Raw genomic sequence first — 21859 nt, forward strand, 5'->3', positions numbered from 1 at the left:
ATAAAAATTACAAGAAAATAGACTAAATTGACTAACCGATTAAGCTTGGAACCCTTGAAAATCCTAACTTTTTCTCCTTTCTTTCTCTTTTTCTTTTCTTTCTTTCCTTCTCTGTTTCGTTTCTGCTTTGGCTTTCTTTTTCTATTTCTATTTATTTATTCTTTCCTTATTTGTTTTATTATATATAATATAACATATACTTAATTATTAACTAAATATATTTTATTATAATATCTATCAAATTTTTACACATGACCATTGGCATAATTGCTCTTTTGGTCCCTTTAATTTTTCTTTAATCTATAATTCAACTTTTACCTTATATAAATTTAGTCCTTATACCTAATTACTTTTAATTCAAGCAAATTCACTTAACAGAAACCTAATTAACCTAGCTTCGTAAATATTTTTAATAAATATTTACTAATCCAATTTTCGAGAACTAAGTTTCGGGAATGCATTTTTTTTAATTTGATCCTTTTTAATTAATTAACTATCAAAACGTTAAAATTTCCTAACGAAACTTTAATACTAACTCAATGACACTCCGTAAATATTTATAAAAATTTTTACGGCTTGATTTATGAAATCGAGGTCTCGATACCTCAAATTTAAAACTAATTAATTTGATAAATATTTCTAAAGTTCAAACCACTAATTCATAAGCCTTCCTAAATTCACGATTGGCTCAAAATACTAAATAATAATTTATAAGCTCACTTATCAGATTTTAGTGGTCTCAAACCACTTTTTTTGACATCACTGAAAATTGGGCTATTACATGTATAATTATACCAAATCAAAGTTCATGTATCAAATTGAGCATTGGATCAAATTCATTTATAAATTTGATATTTATCCCTTTGGTTGGAAGATAATTTCATAGATAAAAAAAATATAGGATTGTTTGCTTCGCATAGTATAAACAACTTCAAAATAAATTAAAAATAATATCACAACATTATATTATCTCATCATTAATTAAAATAATATTCTATCTCTCTCTGGTACTAGTGTTATTCAAATATTATTCAATATTAACTTTTCGAAAAATCATTATTCTAATGCTCTATTCTTTTATATATATATATATAGATAATTCTAACTTATTATTGCTAAAAAATTATTTTTTTTTCAATAATTTTTCTTAAATAGTACTCGATTGAATACACCTAACTACTAAATGCTAAGTTAAAGTTAAATTTTAATTGATATATAACTCTAACACTATTTATAAAGTTAAATTTTAATTAGCAAATAACTCTAATACTAATTAAGTGATAATTAAGATGCTTAGAGTTTTATTCAATTAATAACTCTATTTTACATAAATAAAATTAGCGCAACTTTATTAATAAACACAAATTTATTTTTAACTAATAATTATAAATTATAATTATAAAAAATTATCTTATATTTTATACTTAGAGTTTTATTGAAGTAATAATTTTATTTTAAAATTAAAAAATTTTTACATCAATTTTTTTAAAAAATTATAATTGTAAATTAAATCATAATTATTTTTAAATATATAATTATCACAACTTTTAACTTCTAATAAAATATAATTATTTTTAAATATATAATTATAACAGATTCTTTTACACGTAACTTTTTTAACTAATAATTCTAAGTTAAATATTATAATTATTTTTAAATGTCAATTTAAAAATATAATGGAAAATAAAGAATATTTTTGTGGGTTTAAATTATTATTAATTCATACATTTATGTATATTATAGATTGTAAATTAATTAATTAAAATTTCAAGTAGTTTAATTTTTTAATCTATTTGATAAGAAATTTTAATTGGAGTTTTTCTATAAAAGTTATTGAAAAAGATAAATAGAGTAGACAGTACTTATTAGTTAATGGAAATACATTTCATTATTTTACCATATGATTCTACTTTCTTCATTAGATTCTGATATTTGGGCAGCTGAATTTAATTTCATCTTTTCAATTTTTTTTTATTTTGTTGAATTTACTGTTAAATTTTTAATAATTTCAGCCACATCAATTAAAATTTTCCACGTGGACGCTACAAGTTAATTTTTCATTAATAAACAAGTAAATTAAATGTTAAGGGTAAAATTGTTAAAAAATAATAATGGTTAAAATTACCAAAACATATAAATGCTAAAATAATAATAATAATAATATTTTTATTTTTATTTTTATTATGTTATTTTTAATGTAAAAAGAAATTTTATATAAGCATTGTGGGTTATTTTTTGTGTGTCCTACTATTAAATTTTAAGGTATAATAATTTATTTGACTTTTTAATTTTGTAAAAAAAGGTCATTTTAACCCTTTATTTAAAGTTTCGTCTCTTTCAGCTCTCAAATCGTCCAATATAGATGGAAAAATTAATTTTGTTGACGTGACATATACATGACAATTAATTTTTAAAATTTAGATAATTCAAAAAAAATATAAAAATGATTGAAATTATAAAAAATCATTTTTAATATTTTTTTAATTATAAAAATTAATTAATTGTTAATATAGTATACACGTGGATTACCACATGAATGTTACATCAACAAACTTAACAGATGTTAACTTTTTCATCTATTTTGGAGTGATTTGATAAAAATACAAATTTGAGGACTAAAAGAGTCACGAAAAGGAAATAGTGAACTAAAATAATTTATTTTTGTAAAGTTAAAGGGTGAAATAAATGATAATGTGAATTTTAAAATATGAATATGATAGGTTTACGAAATATCTTTGGAGAAGGTTAGGACACAAAAGTAGTTGTAGATAACGTAAGTATTTGAAAACTTCGAAGTTATTTGGGTCTTCGATTAATTTAAGAAATTAATATAGAAGAATAACTATAAGCCATCCAAATACGTTTAGAATTTGATTATAAGTATTTATTATATCTGTTCTTTTTTACATAATATCTATAATTATTCATAGTCCTTAATCAATCATAAATAGAAGGATAATACGCTTCAGTACACTCGAAATTACGTCCTCCTACACAACTAACTTTTAAATGTTAGTTTTAAATAATAATAACTTCGAGAAAGAAGAATTGTTTAGGAATAGTATCATCCTCCATCCATGAATAGTATAGTGTATATAATCACGTAGTTTCCTTAACATCCATGTTTTACATTGCATTATAAATTTATGCATGTAACAAATTGAGTATTAATTTAATTAGTATTAATATTGTTATTTGTATAGAAGAATATGAAAATTATATCTAATTTTAAACAATTTTTTATAACAAAAATAAATTCATGCATGTCTGTAAAATGAATGAATTTACCAAATTAAATTGTATTCCTCGTGGCTCCACCTTTTGCTTCTCATTTGTTTCTCATCTATTTATTTATTTAAAAAATTAGTATAGATATGAATTTATATTATTTATTAAGTATTTTACTGAATTGGTATCATCTTCAACGAATCACTAAAAAAATTATGTAAATATCTTTTTATAATTAAAATAAGATATATTATTCAAGTATAATTTAATCTTTTTATTTAAAAAATTAATAAAAAAATGTTTATAGTGGAATCTAAACTTGAACTATTAGGTTAGTAAAAATTTTAATTTATCACTCAGCTAAAATTTTATTTTAATATTTTTATACATTTTAATTTTTTATTATGCACATTTTATTATTTCCATCAATAGGGTATATATATATTAATATATTCGATTAAGATGGTGTCACAAGTTAACTCGATACCAACTTAAGATTGATGACAATATCATGATAAATAATTTTAATCTAATTTTTTTCATTTTAACACCGTACATATTTCATGTGTTATTATTAATTAGTTTCAAACCATATGTTACATTATTTATTATATTTATTTTTAAATCCACATTTATATTCTAAATTTAAAATTTCCACGCACTTCTGTGAGATCTCTTGAATTAAAAATACGTGTTTGACAATATAACCATGAAAAGTAAACAAAACTAATAAAACAATAAATGAAGCAACTAAATAAAGAGAAAAAAAACGCAGAAACATAAAAACTGCCTCGGTTGTTAGGATCGTCCCGATTAAGCAACGAACAAGTAAAAATAGTAGAAGAAATTGAGAAGATGAACACACAAATTTAACGTGGAAAAACCTCTCAAAAGAGGATAAAAAACCACGGGCAAAGATAATTTTACTATAATGGCAAAAGAATGAAGAGTACAAAAGATGGAGATAAAAACTAAACCCCGAAAACCCGAAAAACAAAGAACCCTCAAACGTAAACACAAAATTCTCTGAATGGAAAAATGGAAAAATTGACCTTGCTCCAATTGAGGCTGGCCAGAGAGAGCATTGGTGACCCTGTTGTTGATTCCTTTTCTGTAGGAAACTTTAAAGTCATTGCCGAGCATTTTTGTGACCCAACGTTGTTGAAAAGGTGTGATAAATACCTCATCAGATAAGAATTGCAAACTTTGATGGACAGTCCTGATTTTGAAGTGCCTCCCCACAAGGTAAGAATACCATTTTCGAACTGCCAATAATACTACCAACATCTTTTTTTCATATATGTATAAAGTTTGATGTCGTACTCCTAGAGCCTTACTAAAAAATACCACAGGTCTCTCCTGTTGTTGCAACACGACACCCACCCCAATTCCACTGGCATCACTATCCACTACAAACTCAAGCTGAAAATTCGGTAGTACCAGAATGAGTGTTGCACATAAGGCTACTTTCAATGCTTGAAAAGCTGCAGTCGCTTGGTCAGACCAACCCCATCCATTTTTTTTCAACAGATTCGTAAGAGGTCTGGCGAGCACCCCACAATTTTTAATGAATCTCCTGTAATATCCGGAGAGCCTAGGGAAGCTCTGCAATTGTTTCACCGACTGAGGAGTTAGCCATGAAGAGATACATTCAATCTTTGACATATCTATAAAAATCGTACCTGTCGATAACACATGTCCTAAATACTAGATTTGAGATGTGCCAAAACACAACTTACTCTTTTTAGCAAACAACTGTTACTCTCTTAGAGCCAAAAGAACAATCTTCAAATGCTACAAATGTTCAGACTAGGACCTTGAATACATGAGAATGTCGTCGAAGAATACGAGCACGAACTTCCTCAACCATGGTTTAGACACCTTTATTCATAAGGGCTTGAAAGCTAGAGGGGGCATTAGTGAGGCCAAAGGATATCACGAGGAACTCATAATATCCCTCGTGTGTTCTGAATGCCGTCTTGTGAATGTCTGGTCCCCACATCCGGATTTGATGATATCCAAGCCTCAAGTCAAGTTTGGAGAACACCCGAGCTTCTCCCAATTCATCCAGCAGCTCCTCAATTATGGGAATGGGACACTTACCTTTATAGTATGCTGATTTATTGTCTATAATCAACATATAGTCTCCAACTTTCCTATTTTTTCTTAACCATCACGATAGGGGAAGCAAAATAGCTATTGCTGTCTCTAATGATTCCAGCTTGGAGCAATTCTTAAATTAGTTTCTCCATTTCTCCTTTCTGAATAGTTGGGTATCTATAAGGCCGGATCTTAATCACCACCTCTTCATCCTTTAATAGAATTCGATGATCTTGCAGACGAGGAGGGGGTAACCCTTTTGGTACTTGAAAAACATCAGCAAAGTCCTCCAAGAAACCCTGAAGTTTATCCTCTGAGTCATTTACCACCATAGCCGATAGTTTCATTTGTCTAAGTGAGCTCAACACCATGGTATAAGGTCCCAAAGCCTGCTCCACAGTTAAAAAACATTTTAAATTTAAAGTAGAATTCTCTGCTGCCATTGAACCAGGAATAATACCATGCATGGTACACGTTTCACCTTTGATTTGAAATTGTATAGTTAAAAAGCTGAAATTCCAAATGATATCTCCCAAAGTAAGTAACTACTGGACCCCTAACACCATATCACACCCTTTTAAAGGTAAAACCAAGAAATCAATTTCAAATCTGTAATTCTGGACTTCCCATGGCACTTTCATACATAATCCTCTAGTGAATAAACAGCTTCCGTTTGCCACCAAAACCTTCAATTGCTCTTGCTGTATTACTGGCAATGACAATCTACTAACCAAGCGTGCATCAATGAAGTTATGTGTGCTACCTGAATCTACTAGAATAATAGCCTAACTAGAATCGACTCGAATAGCCACTCGCATAGTGTTATGGCCCTGCATGCCAGTGAGAGCGTCTAGTGAAATTATAGGTAACTTAAGTGGCTCCTTCTCTGAACTACTTTCTTCTAATCGATCTGAACATTCTTCTAATCGATCCGAACATTCTTGAAATTCTCCAGCTTCACCATCAGAAAAAAGTTCTAGCAGCAACTGATATAACTATGATTTTACACATTTGTGCCCCATCTGGTATTTGGCTCCACACCAAAAACATAATCCCTTATGTTTACGTTCGGCTATTAGTGCTAGTGAAATTGAACGAGAAGTCGACTTGCTTCCTGGAGTATTACTCCCAGATTGTGAAACGGAAACAGCTCTTGCGGGTGTTGAAGAATTACCTGATACAACCAAAGGGTTGAACGATGATCTAGGTGGATTATGCAAGGGTGTTGAAGGTTTCTTAGTCGAGCCCGCTAGGGGCACCTCAATTTTTCTAGCTAGATGGAAAGCCTCCATCAAGGTAGAGGGTTCAAATAGATCCAAATAATGGCCAATTCTAGTCTTCAAGATACTAATGAAAATACTAATAGCATACGGTTCCTGAAGATGCAATTGATTCAACAAGCCAACAAAATAATCTTGATATTGTTTCAACGTACCTAGTTGCTTAAGATTTACCAATACTTTCATCGGATTCCCGAACTGTTTAAAACCAAAAAGTTCCTACAAGCTCTTCAAATAAGCTAGCCATGATTTCATTTGAAGACCACCATTCCATTGGAAGTAAAAATGGTGCCATTCGAGAGCTCAACCCTCCAAATTTAGTATTACTATGCGAACCTTGTTAGACTCTAGCGTTTCTTCAACTTCAAAAAATTTCTCAAGTTTGGTCCACCACCCTCGAAAATCAGTATCATCAAATTTGGGACACTCAAGTCGACTACCCTTTTCAGACGTTCCAACCTCACATGACTGATTTCCCGAATGAATGCTACTCACATACACCAAATTCAAACCAACTTCCATATCCTTGGAAAGAAACCCAGGTGGTGCGCTTAAAACTTCTTTCCCCTTGTCCACAGTTACGTTTGTTGTTGGACCATTATTGGAGGTCCAAAATACTAACCTAACAGAGTCTGTAAATCTCCATGAAACTCCTCTTTGAACTCTTGAAATTTCGTGTCCATCTTGGCCTCTAACCGAGCCAACTCCTCCTGCATTTTGGATATGTCTTGCTACATGCCACTCACTTCCTTCTACAGTCGTGTCGAAATACCACTGCCGCCATGATAGGGATCGTAATAGCTCTAATACCTTTGTTACGCTTTGGAATTTTAAGTAGAAGAAATGTAAGAGAGAAGGAAAAATGACTGAGATGTTGAGAAAAGAGAGAGACACAGAGAAGAAGAAGAATTCTGATTTTTCATTCAGTAAAATGCATAACCGTTTTCCTCCATCGATTATGCTTTTAAAAAGGAAAATAACAAGAAGCTAACATGGTCATTTTCTATTATACAAAACTCCCTATTTAACTAATATGCTACGCCCCGTTTTATCAGTTTAATCTTAAGACTAAAACTCACTTTTTAGTTTAAAACTCAACCAATTTCTATTTAATTTTCTCGCCCACAACACAGTTTCACGAATCCCATATCTCTAGCAAAAGTAATGGCATTCAAATATGCCAAAGCCTCAGCTGCGAAAGCATCTGCGACATGCTTATGAAAAACCACTCACTCTCCATAACCAAACCCATATTGTTTCTAATGACAACACCAGAACTGGACTGCTTTAAGTGTTGTCGAAACGCCGCATCAAAATTCACCTTCACTGACCTTCTATCTGGGGGCTACCATTTGGACGACATCAGCCTATGATTGACAGGTAGTTTTTTCTTTATTACAGTTATTTCCAACAGAAAGCTCTTGATCTTGGTCCTTATCTCATTAACTATTTGATTTTTCCTTTCCATTACCTGTTTATTGCAAGCACACCACATCGACCATACAGTAATCAGGATTCTACTACAATTTCCTGCTCCACTTGTTTTGAAAATGTAACAAACCCAGTCCCAAAAATTATTCGAAGTAGTCTCAGTAACCTAATTCAATCCCAAAAATTGATTCTAGACAACAACCATATCTCAGTCAAGTTGGAATAAAGGTTATTCTTTGATTGTACAAAATATGGGAAGTAGGTATAAAATTTTACATCATACGCCATATAGTGGTTTTACTTTTGGCTAGGATATCCAATAACCATAGTTTCCTGTATACTTCAGTATTATGCAAGGAGTTTTCATCTGTATTGCCACTATTTATTAAAAATCTGTAACCACCTCGAACTGAGTATTCATTAATACAATCACCCATCCAAACTACTATGTCTTCTTCAACAGGTCGAGGCAAAGGGATATACAGAATAGCAACAGCTTCTTCGGCATCGAAAATACTAGTAATAACATCTTCCTTCCACCTTTGTCGTGCTTGATCAATTAATTCTGAGACCATAGATATTGAATTATTGGTTGTTGTTTTATGAATCCTTCCTCCTGCCTATCTGGGAAGCCAGTTATCTCTCCATACATTAATCTTGGTACACGAACCCACTTTCCAACCCATATCCTCTTCCAAAAGCTTTCTGGCAGCAAAAATACTCTTCCACATATACGAAGGATAATTTCCAATCTGGGCATTCCAAAAATCTGTATGAGGAAAGTCTTTTGCTTTAAAAATATGAGCAACGAGCGATTCTGGCTTAATTAGAAATCTCCATCCCTGCTTAGCCAATAGGGCAACATTAAATTTACAAAAGTCACGGAAACCCAATCCCCCAAGATCCTTGGGTTTACATAAGTCAGACCACTTACACCAATGCATACCTTTATGAGTAGCACTTTTCTGCCACCAAAACCTTTGCATAGTACTCTCCAGTTCAGAACACAAGGTTTTGGGAAAAAGGAAAGCATGACATTGAGTAAATAGGCAATGCTTGTAGAACTGGTTTTATATAGACCTTTTTCCCTCCTTGGGAGAGATAATGGTTGGACCAAATACTTACTTTCGCTCGCATCCTATCACTAAAATGAGAGAAAGCTTCTTTTTTACTCCTACCAACCATAATCGGGAGACCCAAGTAATGTTCCATGTTATGAGATCTGCATGCCCCCAACTGATTAACAATCCGTTCACACATGTTTTCCTCTACATTCATACTGAAAAAAATAATAGATTTCTCAAAATTAACTTGTTGACCCGAAGCTCTTTCGAAATTAACTTGTTGATTATTTATTGATTTGTGTATTTAGGTGCATTCCAAAATTTCAACTATAATAATTACCTTTTAAGGGTAAAACTACAATTATATTACTGATAATTACAGTATAATTAATCACTATAAAGTATAATCAAACATAATTAAATTAAAATAATTTTAGGTAAGACTTACACGTTAAATTTAGATAAAAATCACAAGTGATTTATGCTAGATGAAGCTCAAACCTAGACACTCAATATTCTTGTTAACATAGTGAAAGTCTCATTGGCGTAACTTCCCAAGGTAATTTCTCAAAAAAGAGAGTTGAGTCGAAATGGGTACTCTTAAGTACCAAGTCACTCATTTTTATAAAGTTAAGATTAAGTTTTAGGCATATTGGACATTATCTTTAATAATATTTTATCTAATATGGATACGCAAAATTCAATAAGCTTTTCTGTTATAAGAAGAAAGTGCTAAAAAAAAAAAAACTTCTCATGGTGCATTTTTAACCCTTATTCCTTCCTTCCTTAGTGATGAGGGATAATGTGGAATTTTTATTTTTTTGAAATACCCCTACTTTCGTTGACAAATACTTCCTTAAAAATATGTAATAAAATACGTTTCCAAGTTAATACTTACAAGTATGATTGGTGGTATAATAGCATTTACACATTTGATTACTAGTGTAAAACATGAGTCACGTGTTAAAATCCTTGAACATAAATAAAATATAATTAGTAATAATTTAAATTTGAAATTAAAAGATAAACAAAATTTGATTTGTCTGAAATTCAGGAGGGGTTTAAGTAAAAATGTTAGGCTTAAAAAATGGACTTGTGCAAAAAAATTAAGCCCGTTTAAAATATGAGTTAGATTTAAGTTTAAACATTCAAAGCCCAAGCCTGACTTGACTCAGCCCGATTTAAGTTTATAATACTTTATATTATTATTTTTTATATATTACGTAATTTAGACCACATTAAAAAAATAAATTTATATTAAATATATAATATTACTCTAATGTAAACATTAAAATAATGTTAAGATGCCTATATTAAAAATTTTAATAAATAAAAATGTATAAAATTATTAAATATTAAAATAATATAATATGAATATTTGTTTTAAAAAATTAAAAGATAATATGGGCGGTCTAAAATGAGCTTAGATTAGTTTTTTTTTTAAATATGGACGAATTTGAACAAAATTTTAGACTCATTTTAATATCATACTGAAGCCCGATCTGATCATGAACCATTTATGAGTGATTAAAAGTAAAAAATAAAAATAATTTAATGCTACCAAATGATTAGTAGTTAAATTAAAATAATCAACATGATTGAGTATGAGGAGAAACAAAATACATAAGAATGAGAGAGAGGATAGGATCCGAAGCAGAAGAATATACACAGTACAGTGAAGTTAACGGAGGGAGAAAATAAAGACACATGCATGAATGCAGTAGATTCATTGCATTTCATCCATTCTCCATCGCCAAATTTCATTTTGGTATCCTCTTCCCAGGTTTTTTTTTTTTTTGGCTAAAGCAACACTTTTATCCTCTTGCGCCAAGCATTATTTATACTTAACAGTGGCTAAATTTGTGAAACAAGTGCATTTCATGGGAAAAGAAAGTGAAAGGACTATTTTGATTTATAAAAATAAATTATTTTAAATTAGAATGACTATAACTTCATGGTATTAATGTGCCAACATTTTCTATTGATGTGAGCTCTTTGGGAAGATATCTAAATGTGCTTTCATATCAATTAAACTTGGAGTACTCTTCTATTCTCATCCCACTCAATGGGTGGGTCTTATATACTCCTTTTTGTGTTTGCATTTAAAAAGGCCAATCTTTGGCTAACTTGATGAAACATTTGCACACCAAGGAGCAAGAATGTTTCACTTGATTTAAAAATAAAAGAGAGATTGATCTCTTTTGTGTAGTAGGTAAAAGTGTGCAAAATTTGATCCGATTCGAAAAAATTGAAAAAAAATTTGAATTTGGAGTTAAATAAATCGAGTTATTCGAGTCAACTTGGATAAGTAATTCGAGTTTCGAGTTCAAATCGAATTGAATTTTATAATTTGATTAACTCGAATAATTTGAATAACAGATTTGTGCGAATACCCTTTTGGGCCCTATCAAGTTTGAAAATGAGCAAATTTGTATCTATCTCAACAAGAACTACAAAATAGTTTTAAAATTAAAAATATTTATAAAAATTCCAAAATTCATATTTTTAAAAAATTATAAAAATATATAAAGAAAGTTATTAAATTAAAAAATTTTCTAGAATAATAATTTTGGGAACTAAATAAGTTAATTAATGATTCAAGTTTATTGTTTTGCTTTAAAAAAGTTTTCAAATATATATGGTTTCAAATTTATGTGCTCTAATATAGAATTAGTTGTACTATAACAATATTTAAATTTGACATGTGTAATTTTTTAATTTAACTCAAATAATTTCACTTGATTCGAAAAAATTTCAAATCGAGTTAGGATGATAAAATATAACTTGTCAACTCGATTAACTCGAAACTTTTTTCACTTGATTCGGTCGAACGCTCACCCCTCATCATAAGAACAAGATAGAAAGACTTCTAATTCAAATATTTTCAAACTTAATTTAAAAAAATTACAAAAATGCAAATAATTAATTAATTTACTGAATTCATTAAAAATATCATTCAAAACATTACAAATATGTGAGAGATTTAGTTATTTAGTGAATTTTCATTACAAATTTATAAGAAAATTAATAACTTCATAAGAGATTCACTATTTTTGAAAGAAATTTGGTAAGCTTTATTTAAAATAAAATATTGAGTAGTTTTATAAGAAATTTAACAATTTCTAAAAATTAAGAAATTTTAAATAAACTCAAAAGAGATATTGTGTTTGATTTTGTTGGAACATTTTCAAATATTTATAGTGTTCCAATAACTATAAATGAATTGGTGTAATTAATCAAAAAGTTATATTATTTGATTTTTTGAAAAAGAATTTTAACTATTTAAATAATATTATTTGAATAGTTATAATTAAATGAATAATTATGTGTTTATTTTAAAGACATTATTATTATTCAAAAAGACACCTATTGATGAAAGATGTCTCTATGAAGAGACATGAAAATTCCTATAAATAGGAATGAGATTTCATTTGAAAATCATACCAACAAATTCTAATATTCTTTCTTTCCTTCCTTCATTTTTTAATATTATTAGATTATTCTATAAAATATTATTGCAGAAATCCTTTATAGAAATTGAGTTTCTTGTCATACATTGCTCAGTGTGTAGTGGGCTATTCTCGTTAGTGCAAAACGCAAATAGTCATTGGCTTCATTGTATTCTCGAGGTTAATTTGCTTGAAACTCATTTGCACACCGAAGATATGTAGGGGCGAATATAACCTTAAAGATAATGGTTTGATACACGCTTTGGAGCCTTGTCCTATTTATTCTTCTATTCGAGTTCCGTTCGTGTGTTCGAGATTTTCCTTATCGGAGATTTGTACTAAAAGGTTTTATTCTTGAGGTTTATTTTTTGACTTCACGAAGAGCTCTTAATGAGTCCACATAGTAAAGGCACCTTGCCCACCAAGGGAATGTGAGCATTTGGCCTTGGTGGGGTTCAAATATTTTCTCTTATATGACATTAGTGGGTAAGAATAGTACCACTTATCGTCCATCGACTCCCGACAGATGACACTTAAAAAATTTCTCTTAGAGTGAGTTCAACCTCCTCTCAACATATTTAAATATAGTTTATAATTTAATGTTTAAAAAGTAAAATAATATAAATTAACATATGGCATAAAACGAAAAATAATATGAATATGATAAAAATGCATACAAAATAAAGCTAGGCAATAGACTAACCCACAAAAGAAGAAGAAAAAGGGCTCATTTTTGTATTTTTAATTGTGTTAATTATTTTTTTATGTTTGAAGTGTTGTTTAAATTTATAATCATATGAATTTATTTTTGGTATTCATTATTCCGCTTTATAGATCATATTCGGGGTTCATGGCTGTCCCTCATAATAAAATTGTCTCCAATGTTTGAACCTATATATCTCTTTTGGAATGCCATGTGCCTTACTATTGCACCCAACACTTGTTGGTAATTCATATGAAAACTTTAATGTGTAAATAATTCATTTTATGTATATTTTGTCATATTCATGTACTCATGGTGTGTTTATTTTTATTATGTCGTGTTTTAATTATTTTTTCATATAGTACTTCTATGCATCTTATTGCATTTTTTATTTTACGTAATTTATCAGGTTTAGTTCTAAACTTGTAACACCTTATATTTGACCAGATCGTTATATCTGAGCTACAAAATGCCACATTCGATGTCGGAGCATCTACAATCAATCAAAGCCAATTTATACTATTTAATAATTAAAATCCAGCTAAAACATACATTCAATACAATATACAATCAATTTCGAGTCTTGCAAGAACTTACGAAAGCTCTGAAACTAACTCGAAATAGAAATAGTACCAAATTGTAAGAACTTCAAAACATTAGGGAACATTGCAATATGAGGAGGTTCCTCGTTGTGCAATAACATACTGTAACGGCCTTATCGAGGTGACGGGGTTCCTCGTCTCATCGTGGCCTAGAGTCTATATCTTACCACGACAACACTCATATGACGTCGTAACGCCATATACTGTTTCTATAGTTTTTATAATTTCTATAGTTTCTAATAGGCATCAACCTGCAATTTATTTCCAAACATTTTCCATACATGTTCAAGTCATCAATAGCCAATACCAATACCATTCAAGCAACATTTCAAGTTCATTAGTACCCTAATCATTAATAAATTTATGCCATATTACTTATAAATTATCTACCTAATCACATTTCATTCATTCACATACAACGTACATGCTAATCCACATTTACCATTAGCAAAAGTACCACTTAATTTATTTACAAACTATATCACAACTCATATACAAATTTTGCATACATATGATTATGTCGATTTGCCAACTTTTCAATTTAAACATTCTCAAACATAGCAAAATACCATTAATTACTCTACTAGGTACATGTCATATAACTAACTAAAGAGGTTCACCAACATTGTCAAGTCTGGGATTTTAACTGGATGCTGAAGTCAATACTCAGGATCTCAAATTAAACCTAACCTACACATGAAAAACAAAACCATACACTGAGCGATAAAGCTTAATGGTATTTTATAAGTCAAATAACAAATACAAGTTAAGTCAATTATAAACATTCAAATAATATACCATTCATATCATTTACGTCATATGATTCAATCCATACATGCTTAATTAACTAATTTAAGAATATATCCTATTAATATACCATATTTCGAATCGAATCTATTGATTTGTCACAATGTCATATTAGTCCTCTAGACTTGTATATATATACATATGGTTTTATGATATCAAAAGTCAAATATTGTATATACGTATCGATGATTTAGCTTCATAACATTCAATCAATTGACAATTTACATTCCTTATTAACTTGAGTTAGACTCGGACTCAAATGGATATACAGATCCAACCAACACACCAAATTTGACACTCAATGCCTCATCGAAAAGTCCAAAAAAAATAGATTACGCCCAGTGCTTATCAGTATAGCTGAAGCATTAGTTGTGCCCAACACTCATTGACATGTAGTGGAAGTAACCTGTACTTAACCTATCCTATGACATGCCAATTATATCTAGCTTTGCTCAAACAGTTAGTAGGATAACAATTTATCCAATTCATCATTTTATTCAATTCACATTTCATCATTTCAACTCATAGTTCAATTCATCAATTTATTATATAAGATAACTTATTTCAGCCCAATTCAAGGTCAATTTCATACTTTCATCGAATTACACTATTTTCAATTCTAATCAATTCAGTCTTTTATCTCGATAATCAAACATAATCATACCAATTCAATTAGCTAACCAGTCTCAGCTTACCTCCATACCTTACCATATAAACCAATAGAAATATACAACAATTAAAGTAATTTAAATTATAGAAAAACAAATCAGAATTCTAAGCTACTAGTTAATAACTTTGGATTTTCCTTTCCTTTTTGACGAATCTGAGTCATGTTAGCTATAGATTAACATGAAACATATAGCACTATCAATAATTAACGAATTCGCAATCAATTATCAATTTATACAATTTTTTTCAGTTTATTCAATATAGCCCCTAAAATCGGGACTAACATACCTCTCAAATAAAAACTTCGAATTGCAATCCGATTTTACTATTACCCATTAGAGACCTCCAATTTCCTATTCCTACTATCAATTTTAAAATGTATTCAATTTGGTCCTTAATGTACAAAACTATCAATTAAGCTTTACAATTTAGTTTTTTTTCACATCTAAGCTTAAAATCGATCAATTTAACACCTAAAACTTCAAGAAGTCAACAATAGAAACTTTTTAAAACTTTAAATATTTTACAAATTGGTACATGGGCTAGCTAAATCAGGCTCCCATGACCTCAAAAACATAAAAATTACAAGAAAAAAAATAACTAAATTGTAGCCAAAAGATCCAAGCTTTTTCCTAGGTTTTTCTTCTTTTTATTTCGTGGCTAAGTAAAGAAGATGAGCATGTTTATCTTTTCTTCCACCATCTCAAGTATATATACCTTAATTAAGGTAATTAAACTTAATTTAGTTAAATAAAAATTAATTTAATTAAGTTAATGACCTCTTTAACTAACTAACCGTCCACTTTCTAAAGTTTATACTTGGTCTAATTGCTATTTTAAACCATTGATTGCAATTTAAGTAATCAAGTCATTTTCTAATTAAAAATCTATAGCGATTGAACTTTACGATTTAGTCCTTGAACTTGAACCTCAATTAAGCTTTAATTTGGCTAAATTACTTGTCCAAAATTCAATTCATTAATAAATTAACTTCGTAAATATTCCTATTAAATATTTACGGACTCGATTTACAAAAACAAGATCCCGAAATCGTATTTTTCGACACCACTGAAAACCAAATAGTTATAAAACTTATTTATATAAAATAGTAAAATTTAAATAATTATTATTTAATATAATAAAACATAAATTTAGTTTCAATTAATTATTTAGTATAATATTCAAGTATTTTATTATTTAATCAAACTAATTATGAACTCATAAAAAATCATATAAATATATAGTAATATCTTAAATATATAATAAACACAAATTTTTTTATTACCATTTCATCCCTTTCCCCCCCCCCTCCTTTTTTTTTCTTCTCCCTCTCTCACACATCTCAAATAAAGAAGTTAAAAAAGGCTTAACATATAGATTATCTCCTAAATTTGGTAACTTTTCTCAAATTTTGGCCCTTAAACTTTTTTGATCACATTGGTCCATAAGGTTGACATCTGTTACATAAATTTGTTCCTATACTAACACAGTTTGTTTTTGAAGAATTTACTAATCTAAAAAATATATAATAAATAAAATTTAAAAATATACAAAAAATAAAAATAGAGAAATTTACAAAAAATGAAAAATAAAACAAAAAATAATGAAAAATTTATTGGGTGTTGATCGAAGTTAAACTGGGCTTGACCAACATTGACAGTCGTTGATTGAGAGTTCACCTACGTAAACTGGTCAATTTTTTATTCTTTAATGTTTAAAATATAATTTTTGAATTTTATATTTTTATAATTTCTTGTAATTTTCTAAAAAAATTAACCAAATTTTTTATTTCTTAAATATATTTAATTTTTTTTGAATTTTTTGAATTTTAACTAATTTTTATTTTTATTTTCAATTTATATACATTATTTTTTTAATTTTATTTTCAATTCATATATATATATGTATTTAAGTTTTATAATTTATATATTTCTTATATTTTTCTAAAAAAATTAAGATTTTTTTAAGAATGGTTAAAAATAAATCTGTGTTGTCCTTTTATTTTTCCACGTGTCAATCTCATGCTTGTCCATATCAACAAATTCTTAAAAAGGCAAATGGTGATACCGTGAGCACCAATATGTGTAACATATGCTAACCTTAAGGACCAATATGATCTAAAAAGAGTTTAGGGGTCAATGTGAAAAAAATTATCAAGTTCAGAGGTCAATATATATTAAGCCTTAAAAAATACAGGTGTCTTTCATAATTCATTAAAGGCTAGACTTCTAAATGGGGTTGTAAATGAACCGAGCTTGAATGAACAAACCTCTGTTCATGTTCGTTTGTTTATTTTTAAGCTTGTTCGTGTTCAATTTGTATTCATTAAGAATATCATATTTTCGTTAATGTTCATTTATTTAAAATTATGTGTATTCATGTTCGTTTGTTTAATGTTCACTAACATGTTCATTTAACTTAATCGAACATGTTTAAGAACATTAAACAAACATGTTCATGAACATATAATTAAACATGTTCATGAACAATGTTAATAAATAATAAACAAACAAACAAACAATAAATACACACATATATTGTTTAGATATAAAATAACCAAATATAAATATTAATAATTATATTATAAATGAAAAAAATACAAACTAAGATAATTTTATTAATATATACTAATAAAATTTTTATAAGAAAATATTATTAATAAATAAATGAGTTAATAAACGAGCTTATAAACGACCCAATAAACAAACTTTTAAACGAGCTTGTTCATGAACATAAATGAACCGAACACACTTCTATTCATGTTCCTTCGTTTATTAAACAAATATAAAAATATTAATATTGTTCATACTTAGTTATTTAATTTAACAAATAAACATAAACAAATATTATATAAACAGATTCACGAATAATTCATCCAACATTCTATCCCTTCCTTCTACACGCTTGGATGTTTTCACACATTCTATCCCTTCCTTCTACACGCTTGGATGTTTTCACCTTTTTATTTATTTATTTATGTTATAGATTTCAGGAAAATAAATAATAGGCATCCTCGGCCCAATATTTGGGTTTTCCTCTCAAACCAAACGATGCGTTTCACCTTCGTTTGAGAAAGACCGTTGATTTCCACCTAAGCGGCGTCGTTTAGTCCGCCTTTTTCTCTTTCTCCGGCTCACCTCTCCTGACTTGTTGCCGAAGAAACTTCAGTAGAAAACCCAAAAACTTGCACCTCTGCGGTCTCGGCTATAGATTGCTCCAAATCTAGGATTTCCTCTCGCGAATCCAAGGTCAATTTTTTCTTTCTTTACCTTTTATTTTTAGCATTGAAGCTTTTCCTCTTTCAAAATTCATTTCTTTTTTAATCGGAGTTCTTTTTTCATTATTTTCATTTCATTTTGCACTTGTTTCAGATTTCCTAAAATGACTCAAGATGTGGAGATAAAAGAGCAAGCAGCTCCTTCCAATTCCCTTCCTTCCTTTTCTCCTTCCACTTTGCATCGTAAGCTCAATCAATCTATAATATCCACGTGCCTTTTATTACATATTTTTTATGTTTAGTAGTAGAAATTTAACTCTTTTTTTTCCCAATGATTACTGAATTGGGTACTTATGATTTTTTTCTCGATTTTGAAATTTTTTTTATGGATTTGTATTAGATTTGAAGGAAATTGCGTCTCTGATAGAGACCGGTGCATATGACCGCGAAGTTCGCCGTATTTTGCGGGCTATAAGACTTACTATGGCTTTAAGGCGGAAGTTGAAGGCATCTGCGCTTTCCTCATTCCTCAATTTCACTCTTATCCCTGGATCCGAGGCCCTTACTCGGCTTTCTTCTTTTCTTCCTAAGGTAATCTTTTGATGGGGCGTTGCTTTAATCAGTTATTCGTGTTATTGTGCTTTTTTTTTCCTCCAGTGTTAAGGTGATTTTGATGCCTGTGGTAAAAGTGAATTGGTGACTTATTTGTACTATGGTTTTGTACTCTAATTCATTGGCATGCTACCCTATTACGTTAGTCTTGATGTCGTGTTAATTAAAAAGCATTGAAAACATGCTAAAGATATAAAATAAATGATTGTTTACTGAAGTTAATCATTGATGATTGGCCCTTAACTGACCATCTCTGTTGAGATATTTATTTTTCCATGTGTTCACCTTCACGAGTTTAGTAGATTTTCTAGTTCTAAGGTCATTGAAATTTGTCAGTCACTAGTCTGGCTTCTCCATTTTAGCACTCTTTTCCACCTAATTTTTTTCTTTTGGGTGCAAGTATGTAAAATGTTCATAATTTAATAACTCTTGTCTTTCTTGTTCTTTTAAGAACTCAATTGTTGAATGTTGTGTCAGGAAGATGAGCATGCAATGGAAGTTGACACTGCAACTTCTGCGTCTCAAGCACCTGCTAAACATTCCCTGCCAGAGATAGAAATCTACTGCTACTTGCTTGTCCTGATGTTTCTGATTGATCAAAAGAAATACAATGAGGTACATTAGCTATAGTTTCCTTGGGACATTTCATGTTTCTCGTACATAATATTATCTCATTTCAGGCCAAAGCATGTTCCTCTGCAAGCATTGCCCGGCTGAAGAATATCAATAGGAGGACTGTCGATGTTCTAGCTGCTAGGCTGTATTTCTATTACTCTCTTTGCTATGAGCTCACAGGTGATCTTGCTGAAATTAGGGGGTGAGCTATATTATATAAAAATCTGGCTTTTATTATTTGTTGTCTTTCATATATGTTCTGATGTGTGTTGTCTTTCAAAGAAATTTTCTGCATTTTGTGCTTCTACCATACATACTCTGAACGTATTGTATGGCATTTAAGGTCTAATTATGATGATATCTCATTGACAGTAACCTTCTATCCCTGCATCGGATTGCAACATTGCGCCATGACGAGCTGGGTCAGGTAAATTGTCAGATATTTGAGGAAGTATATCTCTGATGTTAAGAGTCTTATATTTGGATATTGCTCTCATGAAGGAGACACTTCTCAACCTGCTACTTCGCAATTACCTCCATTACAATTTGTATGATCAAGCTGAGAAGCTGAGATCAAAGGCACCTAGATTTGAAGCTCACTCAAATTAGCAGGCAAGTCGCAAACTTTTACATCTTTTTTGTCTTTGACCAGTAAATTGCAGTTATATAGTTATGGTTATGAAATGTTTGCCTGGAGGATTGATATAGCTTATAATTATGGTTATATAAAAACATTATAATCAGCTTTCATATCCTAAGACAAAAGTTTCTCCTGTGCAGTTTTGCCGGTACCTCTTTTACTTGGGGAAGATTAGGACAATCCAATTGGAGTACACTGATGCCAAAGAGTGTCTTCTCCAAGCTGCTCGGAAAGCCCCTATTGCAGCTCTTGATTTTCGGGTTCAATGCAACAAATGGGCAATCATCGTCCGATTATTGCTAGGAGAAATCCCTGAGAGGACTGTTTTTATGCAGAAAGGGATGGAGAAAGCATTGAGGCCATATTTTGAACTGACAAATGTGAGTTTGAGTTTATCAGAGTTGATTTTATATTCATCTTGCTTTATAGAGGACTAACATCTGATATATTCCACGCATATATTTCCCAATAAGGAAAAAGAGAGAACGTCATGTGCCTCGCGCATATTATCATCGAACTTTGCATTGTAGTTATCTACATCACAAAATTTAGCACAAAACCAAGAGTTATAATCATTTTTTAATTGCCTCTTCAGTCTCAGCAATTCCAAGATTTTACTACTGGTTTTGAGAACACGATAAATGTTTGCATGTATTCAGGCTGTACGCATTGGTGATCTGGAGCTCTTCAGATCTGTTGCTGAGAAGTTCTCCAGTACTTTCAGTTCAGACCGGACCCATAATTTGATTGTAAGGCTGCGGCATAATGTCATTCGGACTGGGCTACGCAACATAAGTATCTCATATTCTCGCATCTCACTGGTTGATGTTGCCAAGAAGCTTAGATTGGATTCTGTTGCTGATGCTGAAAGCATAGTAGCTAAGGCAATCAGAGATGGAGCTATTGATGCGATATTGGATCATGCAAGTAGATGTATGCTGTCAAAAGAGACTGGAGACATCTACTCTATGACTGAGCCTCAAACGGTATTCAATTCTAGGATTGCTTTCTGCCTCAATATGCATAACGAGGCAGTGCGTGCACTTCGGTTCCCGCCAAACTCCCACAAGGAGAAAGAAAGTGCTGAGAAGCGGAGAGAAAGACAACAACAGGAGCAAGAGCTTGCAAAGCATATTGCAGAGGAAGATGACGATGAGTTTTAAGTCAGTGACATACTAAAGTAAATTTATACACCATACGATGGTTTCATTAAGTTGTGCATTTATTTTCCTTTCAAGTGCCCTAGTGAAAAATCGGATCTCTCTATCTTTCCCTTGGTATCATGAATTTAGATAATTTTCAAATTTGGATATTAGGTTTACAATTCACAGCCAGTTTGGAGCAGATTCGAACTAATGATTTGGAAACTAGAAGTAGATACTTGATGGATTCCATCTTTGCTTTGTCAAATGAAGCATTGGTATATAATTGTTTTCAATATT

General features: G+C 30.1%; 1 pseudogene; it reads left to right on the forward strand.

Moving 5' to 3' along the window:
- Window positions 1-18377: 18377 nt before the first annotated feature.
- Window positions 18378-21855, forward strand: LOC107932471 (probable 26S proteasome non-ATPase regulatory subunit 3; annotated as a pseudogene).
- Window positions 21856-21859: the final 4 nt, after the last annotated feature.

Source organism: Gossypium hirsutum, chromosome A12 (assembly GCF_007990345.1).
Source record: "Gossypium hirsutum isolate 1008001.06 chromosome A12, Gossypium_hirsutum_v2.1, whole genome shotgun sequence".
Lineage (NCBI taxonomy): Eukaryota > Viridiplantae > Streptophyta > Magnoliopsida > Malvales > Malvaceae > Gossypium > Gossypium hirsutum.